The sequence below is a fragment of the Eleutherodactylus coqui genome, chromosome 13 (genome assembly GCF_035609145.1).
Source record: "Eleutherodactylus coqui strain aEleCoq1 chromosome 13, aEleCoq1.hap1, whole genome shotgun sequence".
Classification (NCBI taxonomy): domain Eukaryota; kingdom Metazoa; phylum Chordata; class Amphibia; order Anura; family Eleutherodactylidae; genus Eleutherodactylus; species Eleutherodactylus coqui.
Genome location: NC_089849.1, coordinates 4,721,981 through 4,748,019, shown reverse-complemented (window position 1 = coordinate 4,748,019; position 26,039 = coordinate 4,721,981). Strand labels below are relative to the sequence as shown.

The 26,039-nt window shown below is 46.9% G+C and overlaps 1 protein-coding gene and 1 long non-coding RNA gene across 4 annotated transcripts in view; one reads left to right on the top strand and one right to left on the bottom strand.

Moving 5' to 3' along the window:
* NFATC2 (nuclear factor of activated T cells 2) overlaps nt 1–26,039 on the top strand; it is a 134,691-nt gene that overhangs the window by 842 nt on the left and 107,810 nt on the right. The gene's annotated exons all lie outside the window — the stretch shown is intronic.
* LOC136588504 (uncharacterized) lies at nt 175–24,700 on the bottom strand. Its single transcript, XR_010787584.1, has 3 exons — nt 24,666–24,700; nt 4,082–4,186; nt 175–404 (listed from the first exon to the last, which is right to left on the bottom strand). It is a non-coding gene; the product is annotated as an uncharacterized lncRNA (long non-coding RNA).

The window sequence follows — 26,039 nt, the reverse complement described above, 5'->3', positions numbered from 1 at the left end:
AACGTTTCGTACATTTGCCCTCACATACACGGTGCTGTGCAAAGGTTTTAGGCATGAAAAATGCTTCCAGAAATAGAAGGGTTAATAGTTTATTTCTGTCAATTAACAAACTGTAAAGTGACTAAAGAAAAGAGAAATGTAAATCCCATCAGTATCCGGTGTGACGTCCTCCTCGATACACTTGCACACAGTTTTTGAAGGCACTCGGCAGGGAGGTTGTTCCAGACATCTTGGAGGACTAAGCCCAGATCTTCTGTGGAGGTCGGCTCGCTCCGATCCTTCTCTCTCTCCATGTAACCCCAGACAGACTGGATGATGTGAGATCAGGGCTCTGTGGGGCCACATCAGCACTTCCAGGACCCCTTATTCTTCCCAACGCTGGAGATAGTTCTTAATGACATCGGCTGGATGTTGGGGGTTGAATACATTTGGAGATAATCAGACACTTTTGATTTTTGAAAAAAAAAAAAGTTGCAGCATTTTTTCCACACCTGCCTAAAACTTTTGCACAATACTGCATCTATACAAACATATACAGTAAGGATGTGTCATTTTTGGGTTGGGTATTACTACGTGACACAAATGAATGTCCTCCAGCACCTAATAGAATTAGGGTACAGTCAGTTAGACATTTAGGAACTAGGAGCTGGATGTTCGCACCACTTAGTAACATCCCGATTGGTTAGATATATCATCCCACTGGGCAGATATATACTATATACCTCCATTCCCCCTGAAGTATATGAACCCCTATATCACTTACTAGACCAGCTTCCTGCATCAACCGACTCTACAAACTGAACAGACAGAAAACTATTAAAAAGCCACAATGAGCAGTGGAAAATATTAAAAATCAATTAGCTGTGAGAGGCGACTACAGAAACCGGCAGCTTCTAAGTGATGTCAGGGTGTTACATAACACGTCGGACCCCATAACCCAGGATAGTGGGCATTTCGATAAGACACACGTTCTGCAATGGCATATTTACCTTGAGTGCAGATATACTATAGATGCTGATTAGGCGTTGATACAGAATATCTCTATGGCTTTGTTCTGTAACTATAACTGCAGTGTTACCCAAATGTACTACCCCCCCCAGCTCTAGCTAAACTACAACTCCCAGGATACCCCGACAGCAGTTTGGGGAGCACGCCGTTCGGGAATACAGTCACCTCACTTGTGTGAGTTCTTGCGGCTCCTGGTCAGAAGTTACAGGATAATTACAAGAGATTTAGTGTACACAGCAACCAGTCTGGGTTTATAGAGTAAACCTACATCACATCGGTAGCTGGAAAGAATGTCTTTCTACCATAATTAGGTCACCGTCGGGCAAACGCGAGAGGGAATTCCGTTTGGGGAAAAAAGCACCTATTATTAATAGTTTAGGGTTTTGGCTATTGGGGCTGGCGCGGCTGCCAGAACTCTCCCACTCGCTTTCTGAAGGAGGGCCAACGTTATCTGGAAGATATGACTACAAGCCGAGGAGTTACCCTGCCGGGGAGATCCTCTGCACCTCGCAGACCCATTTCCATCGGATGGTCCCTGTGGGCCAAACAGAGTGACTCATTTTCCTGTCTCAATGCACAACGGAGGACTCTGTGCGTCGTATTTTATACTCAGTTTTCTGCATTAGATCATAAATTTCACAGGGAACGGTTTAAAGAGACACGACCCCATGTGTATGCAAAGAGCTGAAAGGTCATAATTAAAGAGCTTTTCCCAAATTAGGGGTTAGACAGGGACCACCCGGCGGCTGAATGACCTCCATATAGTAACTATACAGCGATATGAGGCACTTCATACTATACACCGAGGAAGTCACCTCAGACATGTAACAGCCACACTGCCTGCTGGTTTACACCAGGTTATATTTAAAGGAGTCTTGCAGCCAAAAGCATTTATCATCCATGCACTATAGAGCTGATATATATTGCATCACTGGGCGTCTCGCTGCCATTGATCGCCACAACACAGGATACGGTCCCATAGACTTTCAAGGAACTGACAAAGGCATGCTCAATGGCCACTCCATTTAAACTCTTCGTAGCCACCACCATGCGGTTGGATGAAAGAGAGGACTGGGGTCCCCTGCTGCTATAACACTTATCACCTATCCAGTGGACAGGTGGCAAATCTTTCTTGCAGCAATATCCCTTAAAGAAGGTTTCGAGGCAAAATATTATTGATGCCCTATCCTCAGGATAGATTATCAATAGTTGAACAGCTAGGGTTCACCACACGGGAACCCGGTCAATCAGCTGTCAGGGTCGCTACACACAGTGGTTGAAGCGGAAGCTGCTGCTCTGACCCCATGTAGTGGCCAGGGCTGGTAATTGCACACTGGGGTCTCATTGAAATCAATGGGACCTGTGCCAACAATTACAAGAGCAACGGCCTTCCCTCAGACCCCTGTGTGTAAGGGCACTAACAGCGGGCGCCTGATGAGCTGATTGATCCCGAGCTGCTTGTAATTGCAGGCACAGTTGTCACTGATTTTAATGAGCTATACCTGCAATTAACATGCTGGCCACTACACAGGAGTGAAAGCGTATCATGGCACTGGCCATCAGCACCTGATCAGTTATGATGTAGAGAGGCGGACCCCAGCCGACCAACTATGTATGACCTATCCAGAGGATTCTGTGCCACACTTTATTTAACATGTTAAGTGTCATGATAAAGGGGGATCAGAGTTGTAGCATTTCTGTATATTCAGCCCCCCATGCAGTAACATAACAAATAAGTATGTACTCCCCGCCCCCGCTGTGTCCTGCGCCGCCGCACCGGGTCTCCCCTTTGACGTCACGTTTACCAGCTTCCCCAGCCTGTTTAAACGCTTTATAGGCTCCGCAGCCAATGACGGAGCTTGCTGGGGAAGCCTGTAAATGTGATGTCAGAGGCTGCGCAGGTCACAGCGGGGGCGGGGAGAGGGGAGTACATGCGGATTTGTTATGTTACTGCATGGGAAGCTGCTTTTAAAGAAATGCTACAACTCGTACCCTTCTTTAAACATTTCTACATCTGTATAATCGGAGCTTTACTGGAGAATTACATTGTTTCCTATGGAAGGTATCCTCCGAGTGCAGAAGGACACGGATCTCCAACCTGTATCTCTCCAGCACAGCATGCTCTGGACAGCCTGCAGATGCAAGGCATGCTGGGAGTTGTATTTCTGCAACAGCTGGAGAGCCACATGTTGGAGATCACTGTCCTGGTGTCTATCACAACTGCAAGGGTAGAACACATAGGTGGTTGTAAAGGGTCCGCTCGCAGCCAGATGCGTAATACAGAGAGCTTAAACGCTATTGATGTGCATCGGGATATTTAGACGTGTGTTTATGCACGTGAAAAAAAACACAAGATATCCTATTTAGGTTTATATCATGGACCAAAATTTGCCATTAAAGGCAATGGGATGGCGTAAATACGGACGATACATGCGTATTTACGCATGAAGGCAGGAGAGGGGCTCATTCGCATGGGTATATGTAGTTTTGGTCTATGAAATACACAACACAGCATTTTCACGGACTAAGGGCGGATTCAGACTAGCATGCTTTTATCTCCTTACACTGCCACGATAATCACAGCCATAGAGAGCGACCAAACAAAACCACCAATCTCTATGGGATTTCAGTGGTTTTGTTTTCATCACCTCTTTCCCGGCTGGGATAGGACCTGTCCTGCAGGTGAACTACATGCGGGGAAGATCGGGCAGCCCCTTCTTCCCATGGTAATTTTCAAACTCCTGCGCTCTGGCGTGAAGTTTGGGCTGCCGGTGAAGATCACCTTCTCGTTCAGGCATAACTGCGCTCCGTGCTGCCGAATGCAGTTACGTATACAGCAATGTGAATAAGCCCTAAGTCTGTGAAAACGCTGCATAGTTCACAGATTGAAACTGCATACACCCGTGCAATTGGGCCTGACATTTAGTGTCAGGAATACCCATTATTAATACTTCTGATGCTGATCAGATTAATATTTCATTGCATCGCCGATTCCCAGGCTAAAGAACACTTTATCAGGAAATCTTGGTTTAAAAAAAACAAAAAAAACTAAACTAAATCCAATATGGCTTACCTGAGAAACGACTGTAACCATCTTCTCCTACCCCAAAGTCCACCTATATTGGCCTTAAGAGTCCGAGTTCATCCATATTCCATTAATTCTGAAAGTTCTGAAGGCCTAAATACAGGAAATATAAAGCAGATAGATCACCAATTCTGCATTCTCGTAACAACAGAAGACACAAGTACAGCTTATGTATGGGAGCCCGAGTGATAGAAGTAATTGTATAACAGGTCACATCAGGTCACAGCATGCTCAGTGGGCACAGGCCCGTCAGCAGACCACAAGCTGCGCAGTCCTGGCACCGGGACTGTAATTTGACGAGGCCTGTATACATGGTTCCTGTGAATGTCGTCTAGCGGTGCAGCTTTGGAGCTGATTTGTGTGGTTGAGTGTTTTTGTAAGGTGAGAGACCATTTCCTTTTAGAAAAAGCTGCTTTATTCTATACTATCCTTAAAAGCAGTCTGGCCTCCTGCACACGGGGATCCGCTTTGGGACAGAACCGATTAATCCCATGCATGCCTAGTCTCATGTTCTACAGTGTATGCTGTGCAAGGCCCGGACTTTCTGGTGTGGGGTTTGCAAATAGATGACATTTCCTCCCGCTTCTAGGCAGGTTCGAGCTCTTGGTCATCCATTTGCATTCAGTAAATGAGAAGATTGACAGCCCCAAATCTCACAAGCATGGCTGGTATCGGTGGCAGCATCACGGAGGAACATGCTTCAATAAACTTAGTTGATCTATTCAAAGATATAAGTTTGGGGAGTAGAAGGACCAGACACTGTGCCAATGAGCTGGCGGGTGCGCGGTTCAACCCACTTTGATTGAAACTGTGCCCGCTCATAATGGCGGCAGGAACGGCCTGGAAGTCTCTGCTTCTTGCCTGGTGTTCGGAGCCAAGATGAAGAAATCGGAAAGCCCCTTTAAGTTTTCATGTTTGCACGCAACACATTTACCCGCTAGATAGGTGCCAAGTTTGCCTGAAATGTTGTCTGAATTTTATAAATGTACATGGCGGTCAGGTGTTTTATAAATATGGCGCACACTTATACCATTGTAAGCGCCAAAAAGTGACAGTTTTCAGAAGCGCGTGGCCCATGAGGCGGATAGTAACCCCGTTTGTTAGCACAACGGGAGCGCAGAGGATGAAATGAAAAGCGGATAGTTAAGTTGTCCATTAAAAAGCCACAAGAGGGAAACCATACAGTAAGATTTATGCTCCGGTGGTACAAGCTGCAAGAGATACCAATAAGTAAACGCCGGATGTAACAAACGGAGGGAAGGACTAAGCATCAAACATATATGGATGATCAAAAACAACCTCGCTAGTGACCCGGCCCTCCGCTAGTGACCCGGCCCTTCACACTTCATGCATATACAGATGATTTGGCCGTAGCCTGAGAGGATGGAGTTAGCAGTATTGAAACCATAACTTAAAGTGACCCTCCGGTCAGACCGCTGGGCAGGGTCAGTGATATCACCTGCCACGCTCCCTTTCTGGCATTTTGCTCTGGATCCGCTAGTTTGTAGATCCCTTTTCAGTCTTCCAAGATGGCTGTACTGGTTCTCAGACTACCCAATGCACCACAACGGTGTGCCCCCAAGACACTACATGCTGCCGTGATTGGCCTGCGCAGCGCATGTGATCAGTACTGGCCAACCAGATAATAGCATGCAGCGCCCAAGAGTACAATGTGCACTGGGTAGTGACAGGGGCAGTGCCGACATCTTGAAAGACCAAAGAAGTTTCAGGAACTCGCAGATACGGGGATGAAAGCTGCAGCAGGTAAGAGAAATCCTTCTACTGATCCCAGGAAACATTTTGCCACGAGGACTGCTTTAAAGCGGACCAGTCAACCCTCCTGACAAGCGTATTTCAGTAAATACCTGTATTCTCCTTAATAAGACAAATCTGGCACATCTCTTCCCATAACTCTGCATTGTGCTGTTCCTCCATTGTTCCTCCTGGAAATGTATGACTAAATTGGGTGTCAGAGGAGGGTGTAGTACACTGTCTGACATTTCTGATTGGATATTGTCAGAGTGTGCAGGACCACAAAACAGCTGGAAACACTAATGGGGGCAATTAATTCATACATTACTATGAGGAATAATAGAGGAACGGTACAATGCAGCGGTGTGCTGTCCCATCTCCACAAACCCTGCACATTGCATGGCCTATTTTCGTCTGTGAAAACAGATGGGTATAGAGCATGCCATGAATTCTTTCATGCAGACCGTTGGTCTGTGAGAAAAATCATGTATGTGTATCGTGTCATAGGCTAGAAGGGGATATATATATGAGATTCAGTGGTGCCCAGTGGAAAATCATTAGTGTTCAAACTACCCACCGGAGGGGGTCACACCAGCCCAATGGTGGCCTGAAATCTGTATGTCCGGGTAGGACTAAGCTGCCAACTTCACGCCTGCAGGGTGGCTAGAAACCCAAGTAGAAAATAAGACAGAAGGCAATCAAAGGGATAACCAAGGCCAGATCTAAAGGTATAAAATATATTTCCAATAATACTAACATGGGGAGAAGGTGGACTCAGTAGTCACTGACCCAAACCCCCCGAGAAGATCCAAGATCGCCGATAGAAAACCCCCTTTACAATAGGGGCTATATGGCAATGATAGCTGTTGTAAACTTTGCGCTAGAATAAAAGTACCGTATATTCCGGCGTATAAGGCGACCCCCCAACTGTCACCTTATACGCCGGGAATACAGTGGAGCAAAAAAAATTAAAAAATCAGTACTCACCTTCCCCGGCGTTCTGCGGCGCTGCTGCAGGCTGTCGCTCCCTCCTGGTCCCTGGCAGATCATTGCTTTCTGGACGCAGGGCCGTCAGCCAATCACAGCCATTCAATGACATCATTGAATGGCTGTGATTGGCTAAAACACACGTGCCTTCAGCCAATCACAGTCATTCAATGATGTCATTGAATGGCTGTGATTGGCTGACAGCGTGTGTTAGCCAATCACAGTATTAGCTTTCTGGAGGCGGGGATTTCAAGCCCTGCGTCCAGAAAGCAATGCTCTGCCAGGGATCAGGAGGGAGCGACAGCCTGCAGCAGCGCCGCAGAACGCCGGGGGAGGTGAGTACTGATTTTTTTTTTGACACTTTCTTTTTTTTTTGTATTACCGGCGTATAAGACGACTCCCGATTTCAGAGCAGATTTTTCGGGGTTCAAAAGTAGTCTTATACGCCGGTATATACGGTAGCTTCCTGCATAGGACCGTGTTGCGATCAGCAACGGAGGTCCCATCATGGATGAAATAATGCAACATGCAATACTATTTCATCCAAGAACATTTGGGACAGCTGGATGGAAACTGAATGGACCCCATTATGGAGTGGGGCCCGTTCGGTGCCTTTTGGTTTAGTCATAGAAAGGATCTGTTCATCCAGTGAATTCCTTTTTTTTTGCTCCCACAACGATGGTGTGAACATAGGAGTAGGTCATGTGACAGCGTCTTTCTATACTAATTATACCCCCGCGCGCAGTGTACCGCGGCGGTCAGTCTTGTGCGCGGCTTACACTTGTTGTAAGTCGGATACTCGTCTGATGGCCTCCATGTGACAAATGCAGGAAGGAGACGGAGTAAGACTGTCGCTGTGAGAGGTCACTACTGCTCACACCGCTCCCAGCGCTTTGCTCTTCCTCTCCGTCAGCCCTTTGAATCCAGAGATAAGCTGTCCGACAATCACACGGCTTCCATCAAGGTGACCTTCTCTCCTCCTCTTTGTAGTATCGCACTTTTTTTTCCATACAAAAGATTCTGAAAGAACTTAAAACAGCTGAAAAAAATAACACTTCACCATTGTGATAGGGAGCCGCTGATCAGAACGTAAAGCTCACTGCCGGGGAGCGCCGAGTGTCATTGTTCTCTACCCTGGCGGAGTCAGTAAAACAGCTGATACTTATTAGTAAGGAGACGCAGGCCGCGCTGATGGTCAGTTGACACGACTGGAGACACATTTACTTCATACTACACAGTCATGTGTTTTAACTTAAGACTTGGATATTTTTAGCTGGCGCTCGGTGCCAGTAAAACACAACAGGCAAAGCCAAAGGAGCAGGAGAGGCACAATCACAAGGAAAACGCTCATACAGCGGCAACACAAATATCCCCCACTGAAGGAGCCAAGTCCGGCCCAACGGAATATAACCCCCGGCTCCGATAGGGAACGGGCTACAGAGAACTAAATGGTTGTGTTAATGCCAGCGGAGATGGGCGAAGTAGGTAGAACAGGACTGCAGGGGAGCGATGGGACTCCTTCAGGGGTGCCATATCCAATTCCTTACACCCTGCAAGAAAAACAGGAAGATGGCCACCGTTGGGAAACGCCTCGTGCGCGGAAGGGCGTATTTGTTTTCCGTATTACTCGTAATAGCACGTAATACGGACAGTATGAACCCCATCGATATGCATTGGGTACACAAGTGAACAAAATCCCAGCATGCTCTATTACAGTGAATGGGATAGCGTCAACCTGCAGTGAATCCACCCCAGACACGTCTATGGATGCATGAGGGCAGCAGAAGTCTCTGCTCATGAAAATCACAGTAAATACAGGCACAAAAAAAATGCAAGAAGGATCAAATATGCAGTAAAACGTTATGTATTTCACATACGTAAACTGCATACACCTGTGTGAATGAGCCCTTCGGCTCTGCGGGTGCCCTGAAGAGGGCGCTACACACGGAATGCCCTCACAATCTGACAGATTCAGAGCACTTTTGCAAGGAAGAGCGGGCAAAGATTGCCAAGTCAAGATGTACCGTGCTGATAGACACCGCCCCCAAAACACTGAATGTTGTCAAAGAGTACAGCAACAAAGTATTAGTTTAAGGCTGGGTTCACACAGGGCAGATTTACCGCGGTTTTTCCGTTGCGGTTTTGCCGCAGAAGAACTGCTTCTGCGGCAAGACCGCTTCAAAGGTTAATTTGGGCTTGCGGATTTTCGTGTGGAAAAATCCGCACGCGTTTTTTTCCACAGCGCTTTTTTACTTTTTGTCACGTATTTGCAGCGTTATTTGGTGCAGTTTTGGCTGCGTCCATAGAGGTCTATGGACAAAAAAGCTCTGCGGAAAAGACCAAAGAATGAACATGCTGCATATTTTAAAACCGCGACGCAGTTGCATTTCCGCACTGCGGCTGTGTGGAAAAAATCCGTCCTGTGAAAACAGCTTTTTGGCAAATCTCATTTGTGCTGCATTGCACTGCAAACGCAGCGGTTTTGCCGCAGTGCGGATATGCAATGGCAATCCGCGGCAAATCTGCCCTGTGTCAACCCAGCCTTAGGCAGGGGTCACACAGGGCGGATTTGCCGCGGTTCTGCCGCAGCAGATCCGCCGGCGGCAAAACCGCCCGCGGACGCTAATCTCGGGATTAGCCAGCCATGTGGACGAGGTTTCCCCGAAACCTCGTCCACACGGGACGGCTAATCCGTTGCGGTAAATCCGGTTGAAACCGCGGCTGCGGCGGCCGCAGCCGCGGTTTCCAAAGATTGAGCATGTCTGTTTACAGACGGTTTTTTGTTTATTTATGTTACGGCCGCGCTCTCCTCTATGGAAGAGCCGGCCGCAACGGAAATGCATGCGGCCGGACCGCTTCAAAGCCGCCGCGGCTTAAACCGCGGCGGTTCTCCCGGCGGAAATCTCGCGGTTTTTGCTGCGGCCAAACCGCGAGATTTCCGACGAGAATCCGCCGTGTGTGAACCCGGCCTTAGGCCTCATGAGCGCTTAAAATAGGAATTTAAAAGAATTAACTCACCTGCAGCGGACCGGGAAGGTCTTCTCTTCCTCACGGCCGGATCTTCTTTTTCGGCCGGCAGATGAACTCGTCACACCGCCGGCACGTCGCCGACGTGCCGCACGCATGCGCCGGGCACATCCGCCGAGCCGAAGCAAGAAAGATCCGGCCGTGAGGAAGAGAAGACCTTCCCGGTCCGCTGCGGGTGAGTTAATTCTTTTAAATTCCTATTTTAGGTCTCCCGCGGATCCGGACGGCTTCCATAGGCTTCAACAGAAGCCCGCGGGAGACCCGCACGAAAATGGAGCATGGTCCAGATTTTTTCATGCTCCATTTAAAAAAAAATCCCTTTTATTGACCATCCGCGGGTATTTATCTACCCGCGGGTGGTCAATGCATCCCTATGGGGTGCGGATCCGCGCGCGGGAGAAGAGTTAAAATCCGCTGCGGATTTTAATTCTTCTTTTGCCCGTGAACATGAGGCCTTAGGCTTCGCAGATTTATGCAACCACGTTATTTTAGTCTTTTTTTTTGTTGTTTTTTTTCCCCCACACGATTTCAGTTTGTTTTGCAATGGAATTATACAAATAACCGGTCACATGGAAGACGGAAAGAAATCTGAAATGATTCATCTTTGTCAGATTTTTTAACATGACGAAAACCTGGCATTTTAAGAGGGGGTGTAGACTATTTAGATCCACCATATAAATACACATAGGCCTACTGTAATGTAAATCATGTATTCACACAAAGTGCTGCCTCCTTACATCACCCTGTAAATAATGTAGGTACAGATAGTACTGCCTCCCTGTCTCTCATTGTAAATAATGTAGGTACAGATAGTACTGCCTCCCTGTCTCTCATTGTAAATAATGTAGGTACAGACAGTGCTGCCTCCCTGTCTCTCATTGTAGATAATGTAGGTACAGACAGTGCTGCCTCCCTGTCTCTCATTGTAAATAATGTAGGTACAGAAAGTGCTGCCTCCCTGTCTCACAATGCAAATGGTAAAAGGAACATATAGTGCTGCCTCCCTGTCTCTCCTTGTAGATAATGTAGGTACAGATAGTGCTGCCTCCCTGTCTCTCATTGTAAATCATGTAGGCACAGATAATGCTGCCTCCCTATCTCACCCTGTAAATAATATTAGCTACAGACAGTGCTGCCTCCCTATTACACCCTGTAATTAATATAGCTACAGACAGTGCTGCCTCCCTATCTCTCATTGTAAATAATATAGCTACAGATAGTGCTGCCTCCCTGTTTCCCATTTTAAATTATGTAGGCACAGATAGTGCTGCCTCCCTGTCTCCCATTGTAAGTTATGTAGGCACAGGTAGTGCTGCCTCCGTCTCCCATTGTAAATTATGTAGGCACAGATAGTGCTGCCTCCCTGTCTCATTGTAAATCATGTAGGCACAGATAGTGCCGCCTCCCTGTCTCACAATGCAAATGGTAAAAGGAACATATAGTGCTGCCTCCCTGTCTCTCATTGTAAATAATATAGGCACAGATAGTGCTGCCTCCCTATCTCACCCTGTAAATAATATTAGTTACAGACAGTGCTGCCTCCCTATTACACCCTGTAATTAATATAGCTACAGATAGTGCTGCCTCCCTGTCTCCCATTGTAAATTATGTAGGCACAGATAGTGCTGCCTCCCTGTCTCCCATTGTAAATTATGTAGGCACAGATAGTGCTGCCTCCCTGTCTCCCATTGTAAATTATGTAGGCACAGATAGTGCTGCCTCCCTGTCTCCCATTGTAAATCATGTAGGCACAGATAGTGCTGCCTCCCTGTCTCCCATTGTAAATCATGTAGGCACAGATAGTGCTGCCTTCCTGTCTCTCATTGTAAATCATGTAGGCACAGATAGTGCTGCCTCCCTGTCTCTTATTGTAAATCATGTAGGCACAGATAGTGCTGCCTCCCTGTCTCTTATTGTAAATCATGTAGGCACAGATAGTGCTGCCTCCCTGTCTCATTGTAAATCATGTAGGCACAGATAGTGCTGCCTCCCTGTCTCTCATTGTAAATCATGTAGGCACAGACAGTGCCGCCTCCCTGTCTCACAATGCAAATGGTAAAAGGAACATATAGTGCTGCCTCCCTGTCTCTCATTGTAAATAATATAGGCACAGATAGTGCTGCCTCCCTATCTCACCCTGTAAATAATATTAGTTACACAGTGCTGCCTCCCTATTACACCCTGTAATTAATATAGCTACAGACAGTGCTGCCTCCCTATCTCTCATTGTAAATAATATAGCTACAGATAGTGCTGCCTCCGTCTCCCATTGTAAATTATGTAGGCACAGATAGTGCTGCCTCCCTGTCTCCCATTGTAAATTATGTAGGCACAGATAGTGCTGCCTCCCTGTCTCCCATTGTAAATTATGTAGGCACAGATAGTGCTGCCTCCGTCTCCCATTGTAAATCATGTAGGCACAGATAGTGATGCCTTCCTGTCTCTCATTGTAAATCATGTAGACACAGATAGTGCTGCCTCCCTGTCTCATTGTAAATCATGTAGGCACAGATAGTGCTGCCTCCCTGTCTCATTGTAAATCATGTAGGCACATATAGTGCTGCCTCCCTGTCTCACACTACAAATCAACAGGTACAGGTAGTACTGCCTCCCTGTCTCTCCTTGTAAATAATACATGTAATATATAGAGAGGCAGTATTATTTATACATTAGTACAGATAATATTGCCTCCCAGTGTCACACTGTATATGATGTAGGCCCTTTTCTTCCGGGTATCAGTGGAGGCCCCAGAGGTCCAACCCCATATATTAGTGGTGAACGGTAACTAAAGACTTGGGCAGCTCTACGCTGTCTATTCTTCTAGATATTGCTATGCCGGCTTCACTTACAGCTCCGGCTGCAACACTAAAAGTGCTTAAGTAAAGAGGAGATGAAAGATTTATTAGGAAGCCATGTGTGTTTCACCTCTCCTAACCACAGAACATACATTAGACGCTCCGCAGACCTCTTCTAAAAGCATTTCTCCAATAACCTGGATTCTGGTTCTTGGATGTTTTAATAAGCACATCTGACAGACTACAGAATGACCATCCAGCGAGAGAAGCAAGATAGACCTAATGGACAAGCCACCATTTACTGAGGGTTTTAAGGTGAAATTAGACGTTTTAATGGATATAATGGCGAGCCCATGTATTATATATTGCAGGTCGCTATTTACAGACTTTTAAGTTAATCTGCAGACTCCGGCTCTTTGTGCTTCTTGCAATCTCCTTTTGGATGGTTATTGGGTGCAGACAAAGTCAGGTCCATCTTGATAACCTCTAAGAGCCTGAATCCTAATCGAGTGTAGAAGGCGGCCACCAGCCCTTTGTGAATGGTTGTAGAAGTTTCCACGTCCTCTCCGGACTCACAATGTTTGTACTGAAGCTTCATATATGGCCGCTGTCAGCTACTTAGCACTGAGAATGATCCATTACCAGGGTCTTCGACACAGGAAGCTTGTGCACAATGACACAGCTCCCCCCCAGGCTGGGCTCACATGTGCCACACGCAATGCCAATAACCCATTTCTATTTGGCCACTCACATCTGCGTTTCTTTTGCATGCGTATTACTCGCACACAAAAAAAATTGCGGCACGTCCTATCTTGGTGCGTATTACAGATGCGTACACGCCAAGCTAATGTATGGGGACTGGCGTCACGCAGGAAGTGCGCATGTCATTGCATACATGTTGCGTGGTCTCGCACGAGAGATACGCGCACAGCCCGCAGGTAGACACGATCGTGGGTCAAATTGAGCCAGAATTCTGGCGCACTGAGCTCAGTAAATCTTCCCCTCTACATATGTTTTAGTGTTTTTTCACACTATTTGGTCAGTATACCAGCGGTATATGTTAAGCGCACTCTGCCACCCCTATAGCCATACAATGGCCTAAGTCAGCCACTGGCCACAATGAAAAAAAAAATAACAAAAAAAAATAAATAAAAGATTACCGCACGGGACATTTTTTGCAGTGTCCCGCTGTGCAGAGAAGCGTAGTCTGCGCCACTTTCCTGCACCGTTAGAAAAAAAAGTAGGCATATGTATACCACCCCAATGAAGGCTGAAAAGACACACTGTGGCGCCAATCCGGTGAATGTTGGCCTGTAGCTACGCTTGGTGTGCGCACCATGGGCATTCCTGCTGCATACATCAAACATGTTCAGTGAATGCCGTGTAACATCGCCTTCCGCTGCATACACACAGCAAAGTCATGTGCACATAGTCCGTATGGCGGTACTCATCGGTCTGTAGATCTCTAAGGTACCTACTCCTTATAAGCTTGCGCATATACTCGGCGGCAGGGCGGTCCTGTCATGTGACCACCTGTCGATTCCATGCCATTTACTACATACAAAAGTGCTGGATAGGAGCCCCAGTTACAGAGAAAACCACCTCCCTAGTGTGACAATAGTGGCAGAGCTACGCTGGGATCTGCTAAGATTTGCCACGCCGAGGGTTGCTGGCGGTCATGTGATCGACGGCTCCCATACAAGAAACAGCACTGCCGTTCCTTCGTTCTCTACTTAGCGCTCATTTAGCGCTATGTAACCTGAAGAGACAAGACAGGCGGTTGGTTATAAGCCGCTTCTCTCCAATGCCGGCTCTGCAGCTGTCTGTCTAGATAGAAGGAGTTTTAATCCTGCGCCGTAGTTTTACTAGTAGCTGGGATTAAAGCCCAGGAACAAGCATTGTATAGTTACAGCGCTTGGTCCTTTAAGCGGTAGTCCGGGCTCTGGATGGGCCATCAGCAGTTGATGCACAGGGTCCACTACTCGGGACCCCTGTCCATCAGCTGATCGTCGGGCGCTGTCCAGTGCAGCAGAACTGGATGTTGTCATCAGCGGACAGGGGAGGAAGTGGGGGCGCCGCGCTGCTATTCTACTTCCCAGTCACCGACATCCTATCCTGGGCAGGAAGTGGAATAGCAGCACGGCGCTCCCAATACTTTCAGTGGCAGTGAAGCTTGCGACCACACTTCCGCCCCTGTCCGCTGAGGACTGTGGGCCATATAATCAGGTGATGGTCCCGAGCGCTGGACCCCTACTGATGGCGTATCCAGATGATAGGTCGTTAGCTGAGAAGAGCCCAGACTCTCTTTTTAAAGGATTCATTTTTTTCTCCAGGCTTCCCCTTTAATATCGAAAAAAAAAAAACGTCGGCATAGCTACGGGGACATGTTGGTGTTTTTGGTAAACATTACAAGGGAAGGTAATGTGGACATAAAATAAGTGCGCTACGTTAGGAAGGATGAAAGCGGTGCGTGTATCCAGGTATCAGAACACCACTTCATCGGGAATTATCTTCACTGTTCATTACGAGCAAATATTTAGCGAGCCGGTGGGTTACGTCAACGCTTTATGTGTGGCTGTGGCCATCCAGTGGGGAACTCTGCTGAGGTCACTGGCAGAAGGGCAGAGTTAGCACATTCCGGAAGGCCTCCCCTTACATAATTATACAATGCCCAATTCAGCAGATTTAGCAGAGATGTGATGTGTGTGCCATCCGCCAATTGGTAGTTATCAGCAGATTAGGCAACGGCTATGGAATCCTCCGCCCGATGCCAAGAACCCATGAGTGAGTCATTTCATTCTCAAGATTTCAATTTTCCTTTACGTCCGCTGAAATGAATTATTGTGCCGGCTAAAATAGAGCCTACGTTTTTCACTGACGGCTACGCTACTTTTCCAGCCCATGTTGTGGGTTTCGGGTGAAACACTGCGCTTATTCAACGCTTAACCAAACAAGGGAGATGAAAGGAGCGTTTTACATACCAGGCGGCTGCTGTTTTTGGAGGGCTTTAAAACCCTCATAGAAACCATTACCACAGTCATCATTGCAGGAGTCACCAAAAGAGGCATTTTGCGCTATTTTGAATAATGAGGTAGGTAGAAATATTACGGGTGAATTCATTAGCAACTTGATATGTCCGCGCTGCAGCTCAGACCTACGTACGAAGTGGATTTTTCCCTGAAGTTATTGGAAATATGTGATCTTATAAAGAGGTCTTTAATGTTTGGTAGGTCAGAGGCCCGGGTGCATAATAAAAGGGAAGGAGCCTATTACAGCCATGGAGCTTACCTCCTCTTAAAGGGGTTTTCCTAGGACTTAAAGGAGTGTGCCCTCCTTCAATATTTATGATGCATCTACAAGATCTGCCATAAGTGTCCGGCAGATGTGGGTCCCGCCTCTAAGACCAGCACCTATATCAAAAGAGGTGTCCAACACACCCCCATCCTGGCTGTTGAGGCAATCGTCAAGGAACCCCCATTTTGGGGAAAGGTGCAAGTCACATAAGTGAGACCCACATCTATCTCCAGAATGACCCTTCACACAGCTGGTGGGGCAGTAGCTTGCCAGCAGAGACTTAATAAAGAGAAGCCGCACGTCTCTGGGGAAAATGCTGCATAATTTCACAGCGGATTTAATTTATTGCAACGCCAAGATCAAAGCCTTCTGATAAATGGTTATGGAATTTTTGGGGGTATTTCGTGCTGAAATTATTACATGATGTGTAAACCCCAACTAATTCATTTGTGATTTCAAGCGCTGATACGATACGCGGCAAAAAAGCAACACCTATTCTCCCCTCATGGCTACACCTGAGGGCGTAAACAGAGGGCCGTGATTGTGCGACATGCCCAAAAAACGTGACGAAATTAAGCCATTGATTTCAACGGTTTTGTTTTCACTAGCGTGCTTCTTGCACAATATTACTACACGCGAGAAAAAAAAAATAGGCCTTATCCCATCTTTCGCGCACATAGGTCCGGACCCTTTTTCTGTTTTTTTTTTCTTCTGTGTGCAATAGTACATAATTTAAAAGTAAAAAAAAAATACTTGGTGCCGATCGCAAAGAGGCCCCCAATCAATGGTACACAAAATCATTTCAGACCTCATTCACACTAGTGTAAATATGCTCCATATTACACATTAAAGGCCTCATTCACACAAACGTCATCTTAGCATTTCTATAGACACACTTAGGCCTCCCTCACGGGCGTTTCCAGAAATAAGTTTTTAAACGCTGCTTTTACTTACTAACATGCGTTATGCCAGCGTTTTCAGCACAGCTGAAAGCGCAGCCAAGCCTGCTGATAAAAAAAATTAATACTCACCTAGCTGCTAAAGTTGCTATCCCCACCGTCGCTGTCGGGACCTTGTGAAGCTGGCCAATTGCTCTGATTGGCCAAGCGCCGCTGAGTGACAGAAGGCTAAGCCAACGGCTGTGATTGGACGAATTCAATGCTGGTTGTGATTGGCTGAGCAGGCTGTCACTCAACGGCGCTCGGCCAATCAGAGCAATCTCTCGTTGGAGGCGGGGGATTTCGAATCCAGTGAAAAAGAAAAAAAAAAAAGTCCCAGCTATGTCCTATCTTTGTTGCAGAAGGTCTTGCTCCGGCCTGACATATTATGTTACTACACACGCTGCATTTGCGAACAAATGCAAAGGGACCTGCTTGAGGGTTTCTTTGCGCATGTAGAAAAAAAAAACAGTCAACACGTGTGCGAATAAGACGGCTAGAGGCCAGACGGGCAGGGAATGTGCCGTGTCTTTACAGATAGACAACCGCATCCTCATGTGTCCTGACAGTATAGTTATACGGTATAATATCACCCGCGTCCCCGTGTGTCCTGACAGTATAGTTAGTTATACGGTATAATATCACCCCGTCCCCGTGTGTCCTGACAGTATAGTTATACGGTATAATATCACCCCCGTCTCCGTGTATCCTGACAGTATAGTTATACGGTATAATATCACCCGCGTCCACGTGTGTCCTGACAGTATAGTTATACGGTATAATATCACCCGCGTCCCCCGTATGTCCTGACAGTATAGTTATACGGTATAATATCACCCCCGTCCCCGTGTGTCCTGACAGTATAGTTATACGGTATAATATCACCCCGTCCCCGTGTGTCCTGACAGTATAGTTATACGGTATAATATCACCCCCGTCCCCGTGTGTCCTGACAGTATAGTTATACGGTATAATATCACCCCGTCCCCGTGTGTCCTGACATTATATATAGTTATACGGTATAATATCACCCCCGTCCCCGTGTGTCCTGACAGTATAAATAGTTATACGGTATATTATCACCCGCGTCCCCTTGTGTCCTGGCAGTATAGTTATACGGTATAATATCCCCCCCCCCCATCCCCCCCGTGTGTGCTGACAGTATAAATAGTTATACGGTATAATATCACCCGCGTCCCCGTGTGTCCTGACAGTATATATAGTTATACGGTATAATATCACCCCGTCCCCGTGTGTCCTGACATTATATATCGTTATACAGTATAATATCACCCCCGTCCCCGTGTGTCCTGACATTATATATAGTTATACGGTATAATATCACCCCGTCCCCGTGTGTCCTGACAGTATAGTTATACGGTATAATATCACCCCGTCCCCGTGTGTCCTGACAGTATATATAGTTATACGGTATAATATCACCCCGTCCCCGTGTGTCCTGACATTATATATCGTTATACAGTATAATTTCACCCCCGTCCCCGTGTGTCCTGACATTATATATAGTTATACGGTATAATATCACCCCGTCCCCGTGTGTCCTGACAGTATAGTTATACGGTATAATATCACCCCGTCCCCGTGTCCTGACAGTATAGTTATACGGTATAATATCACCCCGTCCCCGTGTGTCCTGACATTATATATAGTTATACGGTATAATATCACCCCCGTCCCTGTGTGTCCTGACAGTATAGTTATACGGTATAATATCACCCCGTCCCCGTGTGTCCTGACAGTATAGTTATACGGTATAATATCACCCGCGTCCCCGTGTGTCCTGACAGTATAGTTATACGGTATAATATCACCCCCGTCCCCATGTGTCCGGACAGTATAGTTATACGGTATAATATCACCCCGTCCCCGTGTGTCCTGACAGTATAGTTATACGGTATATCATCACCCGCGTCCCCGTGCGTCCTGACAGTATAGTTATATGGTATAATATCACCCGCGTCCCCGTGTGTCCTGACAGTATAATTATACAGTATAATATCACCCCCGTCCCCGTGTGTCCTGACAGTATAGTTATACAGTATAATATCACCCCCCCCCCCCCCCCCCCCGTGTGTCCTGACAGTATAGTTATACGGTATAATATCACCCCGTCCCCGTGTGTCCTGACAGTATAGTTATACGGTATAATATCACCCCGTCCCCGTGTGTCCGGACAGTATAGTTATACGGTATAATATCACCCCGTCCCCGTGTGTCCTGACAGTATATATAGTTATACGGTATAATATCACCCGCGTCCCTGTGTGTCCTGACAGTATATATAGTTATACGGTATAATATCACCCCCGTCCCCGTGTGTCCTAACAGTATAGTTATACGGTATAATATCACCCCCGTCTGTGTGTGTCCTGACAGTATAGTTATACGGTATAATATCACCCCCGTCCCCGTGTGTCCTGACAGTATAGTTATACGGTATAATATCACCCCGTCCCCGTGTGTCCTGACAGTATAGTTATACGGTATAATATCACCCCGTCCCCGTGTGTCCTGACAGTATAGTTATACGGTATAATATCACCCCGTCCCCGTGTGTCCTGACATTATATATAGTTATACGGTATAATATCACCCCCGTCCCCGTGTGTCCTGACAGTATAGTTATACAGTATAATATCACCCCCCCCCCCCCCGTGTGTCCTGACAGTATAGTTATACGGTATAATATCACCCGCGTCCCCGTGTGTCCTGACAGTATAGTTATACGGTATAATATCACCCCGTCCCCGTGTGTCCTGACAGTATATATAGTTATACGGTATAATATCACCCCCGTCCCCGTGTGTCCTGACATTATATATAGTTATACAGTATAATATCACCCGCGTCCCCGTGTATCCTGACAGTATAGTTATACGGTATAATATCACCCGCGTCCCTGTGTGTCCTGACAGTATAGTTATACGGTATAATATCACCCCGTCCCCGTGTATCCTGACAGTATATATAGTTATACGGTATAATATCACCCCGTCCCCGTGTGTCCTGACAGTATATATAGTTATACGGTATAATATCACCCCGTCCCCGTGTGTCCTGACAGTATAGTTATACGGTATAATATCACCCCGTCCCCGTGTGTCCTGACAGTATAGTTATACGGTATAATATCACCCCGTCCCCGTGTGTCCGGACAGTATAGTTATACAGTATAATATCACCCCGTCCCCGACTGTCCTGACAGTATAGTTATACGGTATAATATCACCCCCGTCCCCGTGTGTCCTGACAGTATATATAGTTATACGGTATAATATCACCCCGTCCCCGTGTGTCCTGACAGTATATATAGTTATACGGCATAATATCACCCCGTCCCCGTGTGTTCTGACAGTATATATAGTTATACGGTATAATATCACCCCCCCCGTCCCCGTGTGTCCTGACATTATATATAGTTATACAGTATAATATCACCCCGTCCCCGTGTGTCCTAACAGTATAGTTATACGGTATAATATCACCCCCGTCCCCGTGTGTCCTGACAGTATAGTTATACGGTATAATATCACCCGCGTCCCCGTGTGTCCTGACAGTATAGTTATACGGTATAATATCACCCCGTCCCCGTGTGTCCTGACAGTATATATAGTTATACGGTATAATATCACCTGCGTCCCCGTGTGTCCTGACAGTATAGTTATACGGTATAATATCTCCCCGTCCCCGTGTGTCCTGACAGTATATATAGTTATACGGTATAATATCACCCCGTCCCCGTGTGTCCTGACAGTATAGTTATACGATATAATATCACCCCGTCCCCGTCTGTCCTGACAGTATAGTTATACGGTATAATATCACCCCCGTCCCCGTGTGTCCTGACAGTATAGTTATACGGTATAATATCACCCGCGTCCCCGTGTGTCCTGACAGTATAGTTATACGGTATAATATCACCCCGTCCCCGTGTGTCCTGACAGTATATATAGTTATACGGTATAATATCACCCGCGTCCCCGTGTGTCCTGACAGTATAGTTATACGGTATAATATCTCCCCGTCCCCGTGTGTCCTGACAGTATATATAGTTATACGGTATAATATCACCCCGTCCCCGTGTGTCCTGACAGTATAGTTATACGATATAATATCACCCCGTCCCCGTCTGTCCTGACAGTATAGTTATACGGTATAATATCACCCCCGTCCCCGTGTGTCCTGACAGTATATATAGTTATACGGTATAATATCACCCCCGTCCCCGTGTGTCCTGACAGTATAGTTATACGGTATAATATCACCCCGTCCCCGTGTGTCCTGACAGTATATATAGTTATACGGTATAATATCACCCCGTCCCCGTGTGTCCTGACAGTATATATAGTTATACGGTATAATATCACCCCCGTCCCCGTGTGTCCTGACAGTATATATAGTTATACGGTATAATATCACCCCCGTGTGTCCTGACAGTATAGTTATACGATATAATATCACCCCCGTTCCCGTGTGTCCTGACAGTATATATAGTTATACGGTATAATATCACCCGCGTCCCCGTGTGTCCTGACAGTATATATAGTTATACGGTATAATATCACCCCCGTCCCCGTGTGTCCTGACAGTATATATAGTTATACGGTATAATATCACCCCGTCCCCGTGTGTCCTGACAGTATATATAGTTATACGGTATAATATCACCCCGTCCCCGTGTGTCCTGACAGTATAGTTATACGGTATAATATCACCCCGTCCCCGTGTGTCCTGACAGTATAGTTATACGGTATAATATCACCCCCGTCCCCGTGTGTCCTGACAGTATATATAGTTATACGGTATAATATCACCCTCGTCCCCGTGTGTCCTGACTGTATATATAGTTATACGGTATAATATCACCCCCGTCCCCGTGTGTCCTGACAGTATAGTTATACGGTATAATATCACCCGCGTCCCCGTGTGTCCTGACAGTATAGTTATACGGTATAATATCACCCCGTCCCCGTGTGTCCTGACAGTATATATAGTTATACGGTATAATATCACCCCGTCCCCGTGTGTCCTGACAGTATAGTTATACGATATAATATCACCCCGTCCCCGTGTGTCCTGACAGTATAGTTATACGGTATAATATCACCCCCGTCCCCGTGTGTCCTGACAGTATATATAGTTATACGGTATAATATCACCCCCGTCCCCGTGTGTCCTGACAGTATAGTTATACGGTATAATATCACCCCGTCCCCGTGTGTCCTGACAGTATATATAGTTATACGGTATAATATCACCCCGTCCCCGTGTGTCCTGACAGTATATATAGTTATACGGTATAATATCACCCCCGTCCCCGTGTGTCCTGACAGTATATATAGTTATACGGTATAATATCACCCCCGTGTGTCCTGACAGTATAGTTATACGATATAATATCACCCCCGTTCCCGTGTGTCCTGACAGTATATATAGTTATACGGTATAATATCACCCGCGTCCCCGTGTGTCCTGACAGTATATATAGTTATACGGTATAATATCACCCCCGTCCCCGTGTGTCCTGACAGTATATATAGTTATACGGTATAATATCACCCCGTCCCCGTGTGTCCTGACAGTATATATAGTTATACGGTATAATATCACCCCGTCCCCGTGTGTCCTGACAGTATATATAGTTATACGGTATAATATCACCCCGTCCCCGTGTGTCCTGACAGTATATATAGTTATACGATATAATATCACCCCGTCCCCGTGTGTCCTGACAGTATATATAGTTATACGATATAATATCACCCCGTCCCCGTGTGTCCTGACAGTATATATAGTTATACGGTATAATATCACCCCCGTCCCCGTGTGTCCTGACAGTATAGTTATACGGTATAATATCACCCCCGTCCCCGTGTGTCCTGACAGTATAGTTATACGGTATAATATCACCCCCGTCCCCGTGTGTCCTGACAGTATAGTTATACGGTATAATATCACCCCCGTCCCCGTGTGTCCTGACAGTATATATAGTTATACGGTATAATATCACCCCCGTCCCCGTGTGTCCTGACAGTATAGTTATACGGTATAATATCACCCTGTCCCCGTGTGTCCTGACAATATAGTTATACGGTATAACATTACCCCCGTCCCCGTGTGTCCTGACAGTATAGTTATACGGTATAATATCACCCCCGTCCCCGTGTGTCCTGACAGTATAGTTATACAGTATAATATCACCCCCGTCCCCGTGTGTCCTGACAGTATAGTTATACGGTATAATATCACCCCCGTCCCCGTGTGTCCTGACAGTATAGATAGTTATACGGTATAATATCACCCCGTCCCCGTGTGTCCTGACAGTATAGTTATACGGTATAATATCACCCCGTCCCCGTGTGTCCTGACAGTATAGTTATACGGTATAATATCACCCCGTCCCCGTGTGTCCTGACAGTATAGTTATACGGTATAATATCACCCCGTCCCCGTGTGTCCTGACAGTATAGTTATACGGTATAATATCACCCCCGTCCCCGTGTGTCCTGACAGTATATATAGTTATACGGTATAATATCACCCCCGTCCCCGTGTGTCCTGACAGTATATATAGTTATACGGTATAATATCACCCCCGTCCCCGTGTGTCCTGACAGTATATATAGTTATACGGTATAATATCACCCCCGTCCCCGTGTGTCCTGACAGTATATATAGTTATACGGTATAATATCACCCCCGTCCCCGTGTGTCCTGACAGTATAGTTATACGGTATAATATCACCCCGTCCCCGTGTGTCCTGACAGTATAGTTATACGGTATAATATCACCCCCGTCCCCGTGTGTCCTGACAGTATAGTTATACGGTATAATATCACCCCCGTCCCCGTGTGTCCTGACAGTATAGTTATACGGTATAATATCCCCCCCCCGTGTGTCCTGACAGTATAGTTATACGGTATAATATCCCCCCCCCCCGTGTGTCCTGACAGTATAGTTATACGGTATAATATCACCCGCGCCCCCGTGTGTCCTGACAGTATATATAGTTATACGGTATAATATCACCCCCGTCCCCGTGTGTCCTGACAGTATAGTTATACGGTATAATATCACCCCGTCCTCGTGTGTCCTGACAGTATAGTAATACGGTATAATATCACCCCGTCCCCGTGTGTCCTGACAGTATAGTAATACGGTATAATATCACCCCGTCCCCATGTGTCCTGACAGTATATATAGTTATACGGTATAATATCACCCCCGTCCCTGTGTGTCCTGACAGTATATATAGTAATACGGTATAATATCACCCCGTCCCCGTGTCCTGACAGTATAGTTATACGGTATAATATCACCCCCGTCCCCGTGTGTCCTGACAGTATAGTTATACGGTATAATATCACCCCGTCCCCGTGTGTCCTGACAGTATAGTTATACGGTATAATATCCCCCCCGTCCCCGTGTCTCCTGACAGTATATATAGTTATACGGTATAATATCACCCCCGTCCCCGTGTGTCCTGACAGTATAGTTATACGGTATAATATCACCCCCGTCCCCGTGTGTCCTGACAGTATAGTTATACGGTATAATATCACCCCCGTCCCCGTGTGTCCTGACAGTATATATAGTTATACGGTATAATATCACCCCCGTCCCCGTGTGTCCTGACAGTATAGTTATACGGTATAATATCACCCGCGTCCCTGTGTGTCCTGACAGTATAGTTATACGGTATAATATCACCCCGTCCCCGTGTGTCCTGACAGTATAGTTATACGGTATAATATCACCTGTATCCGCTCAGCTTCACCTCATCTGCTGCCCCAGTCACACCTGAGGAGACCCAAACAAGTTCCCGCGCCGCAGGGCATTCTGGAAGTTGTAGTGCAGTCTAGCTCCTGCCTTCAGAGCCCTCAGCGCCACATGACACAGCGAGAACTACGACTCCCAGAACGTAAGCGTAGATCATGTGATGGGCGGCAGCCAATCAGCGTCGTGGGTTCTTGCCTCACACCCAGACGGTTCCTGAGGAGCCGCGCGGGAAACCTGAGGTGATTCCGAGCTGCGGAGGACGCGATGTCGGCGGGGAGGAGGTGCGGCCGCCGCCACTGAGGAGCCTCGGAGACACCAAGTTAATAACGTTTGCGTTGGCAGTTGGTGGACTACAAGGCCCAGCATGCAGAGTGGTATATTAATCAGTGAGGATTATATATGGCTGATGTGTGGAGATTACAGTGTAATATATTTACCTGCTTAGACTTGCTGGCGCTGCCAACATCCGTTCTTCCGTCCGTGGGCGCGGTCTCTGCGTCTTGTACGCGTCCAACACATTTATAAAGCTGAATGTCAGAAAAGAGGCGCAAAAAAGTGAGCCTCCCGCGGTGTAAATGGCGGGTCGGTGCTTCTTATGGCGCCTGTCTTTTGCCGAATTTGGCTCCGTTTTGATTTGCGCCTGGGTTCTAGCGCCGCCGTGCGTTGTCTTTTGCCCGTCGTCCGTCGTTTTGGCATTCTCTGCTGTTTTTTTACTTCACACCTTTCCTATTTTGTTGGCTAACGCTGTGGGCGGTGGAGGCGGCGCCGTGACATCACCGAGCGTTCATGGTGAACGAACGCCGACCTTTCCCACTTTGGCGCCTCTACAGACATTCCACCCCGCCCCCGCTTCTCGCTGACTGTTTCTCGGCCTTCGCGTCTGTTTTGTAAACTTCACAATTTGGCGCGTTTTGACTGTTTTTGGCGCTTGTACTAGTCCTTCTGATTTCCCCGCCTTTACAGGCGCCGTTCGCCTCTTACATAACTATGGCGTAGATCCCAGCGGTCGCGAACTAACGTAAGACCTGCGCACATCGGACCGTTATTAGATGTGTCGGATTAGGTACCAAATATCTTCGCCAAAATAACAGAAGCGACTCGTTCGGCGGTTCTCGGTGAATACCGCGGTCCTCACCCGCCGGCACGACCGTTCACAACGTAACGCTGTTTACAAGAAAATAGGGATTCTGGAAAAATGCATTGTATGTGGTGATTGTTGACATTAGAGGGGATCAACGTGTGATTACGGGGGGTCTGACCACCGGGCCCCCCACAGTCCTGAGAGTTGATGGACCCGCAGGGGCCACCACCGCTGCAGTCACTTCCATGGGACTGTCACCGTGCGCTGCCAC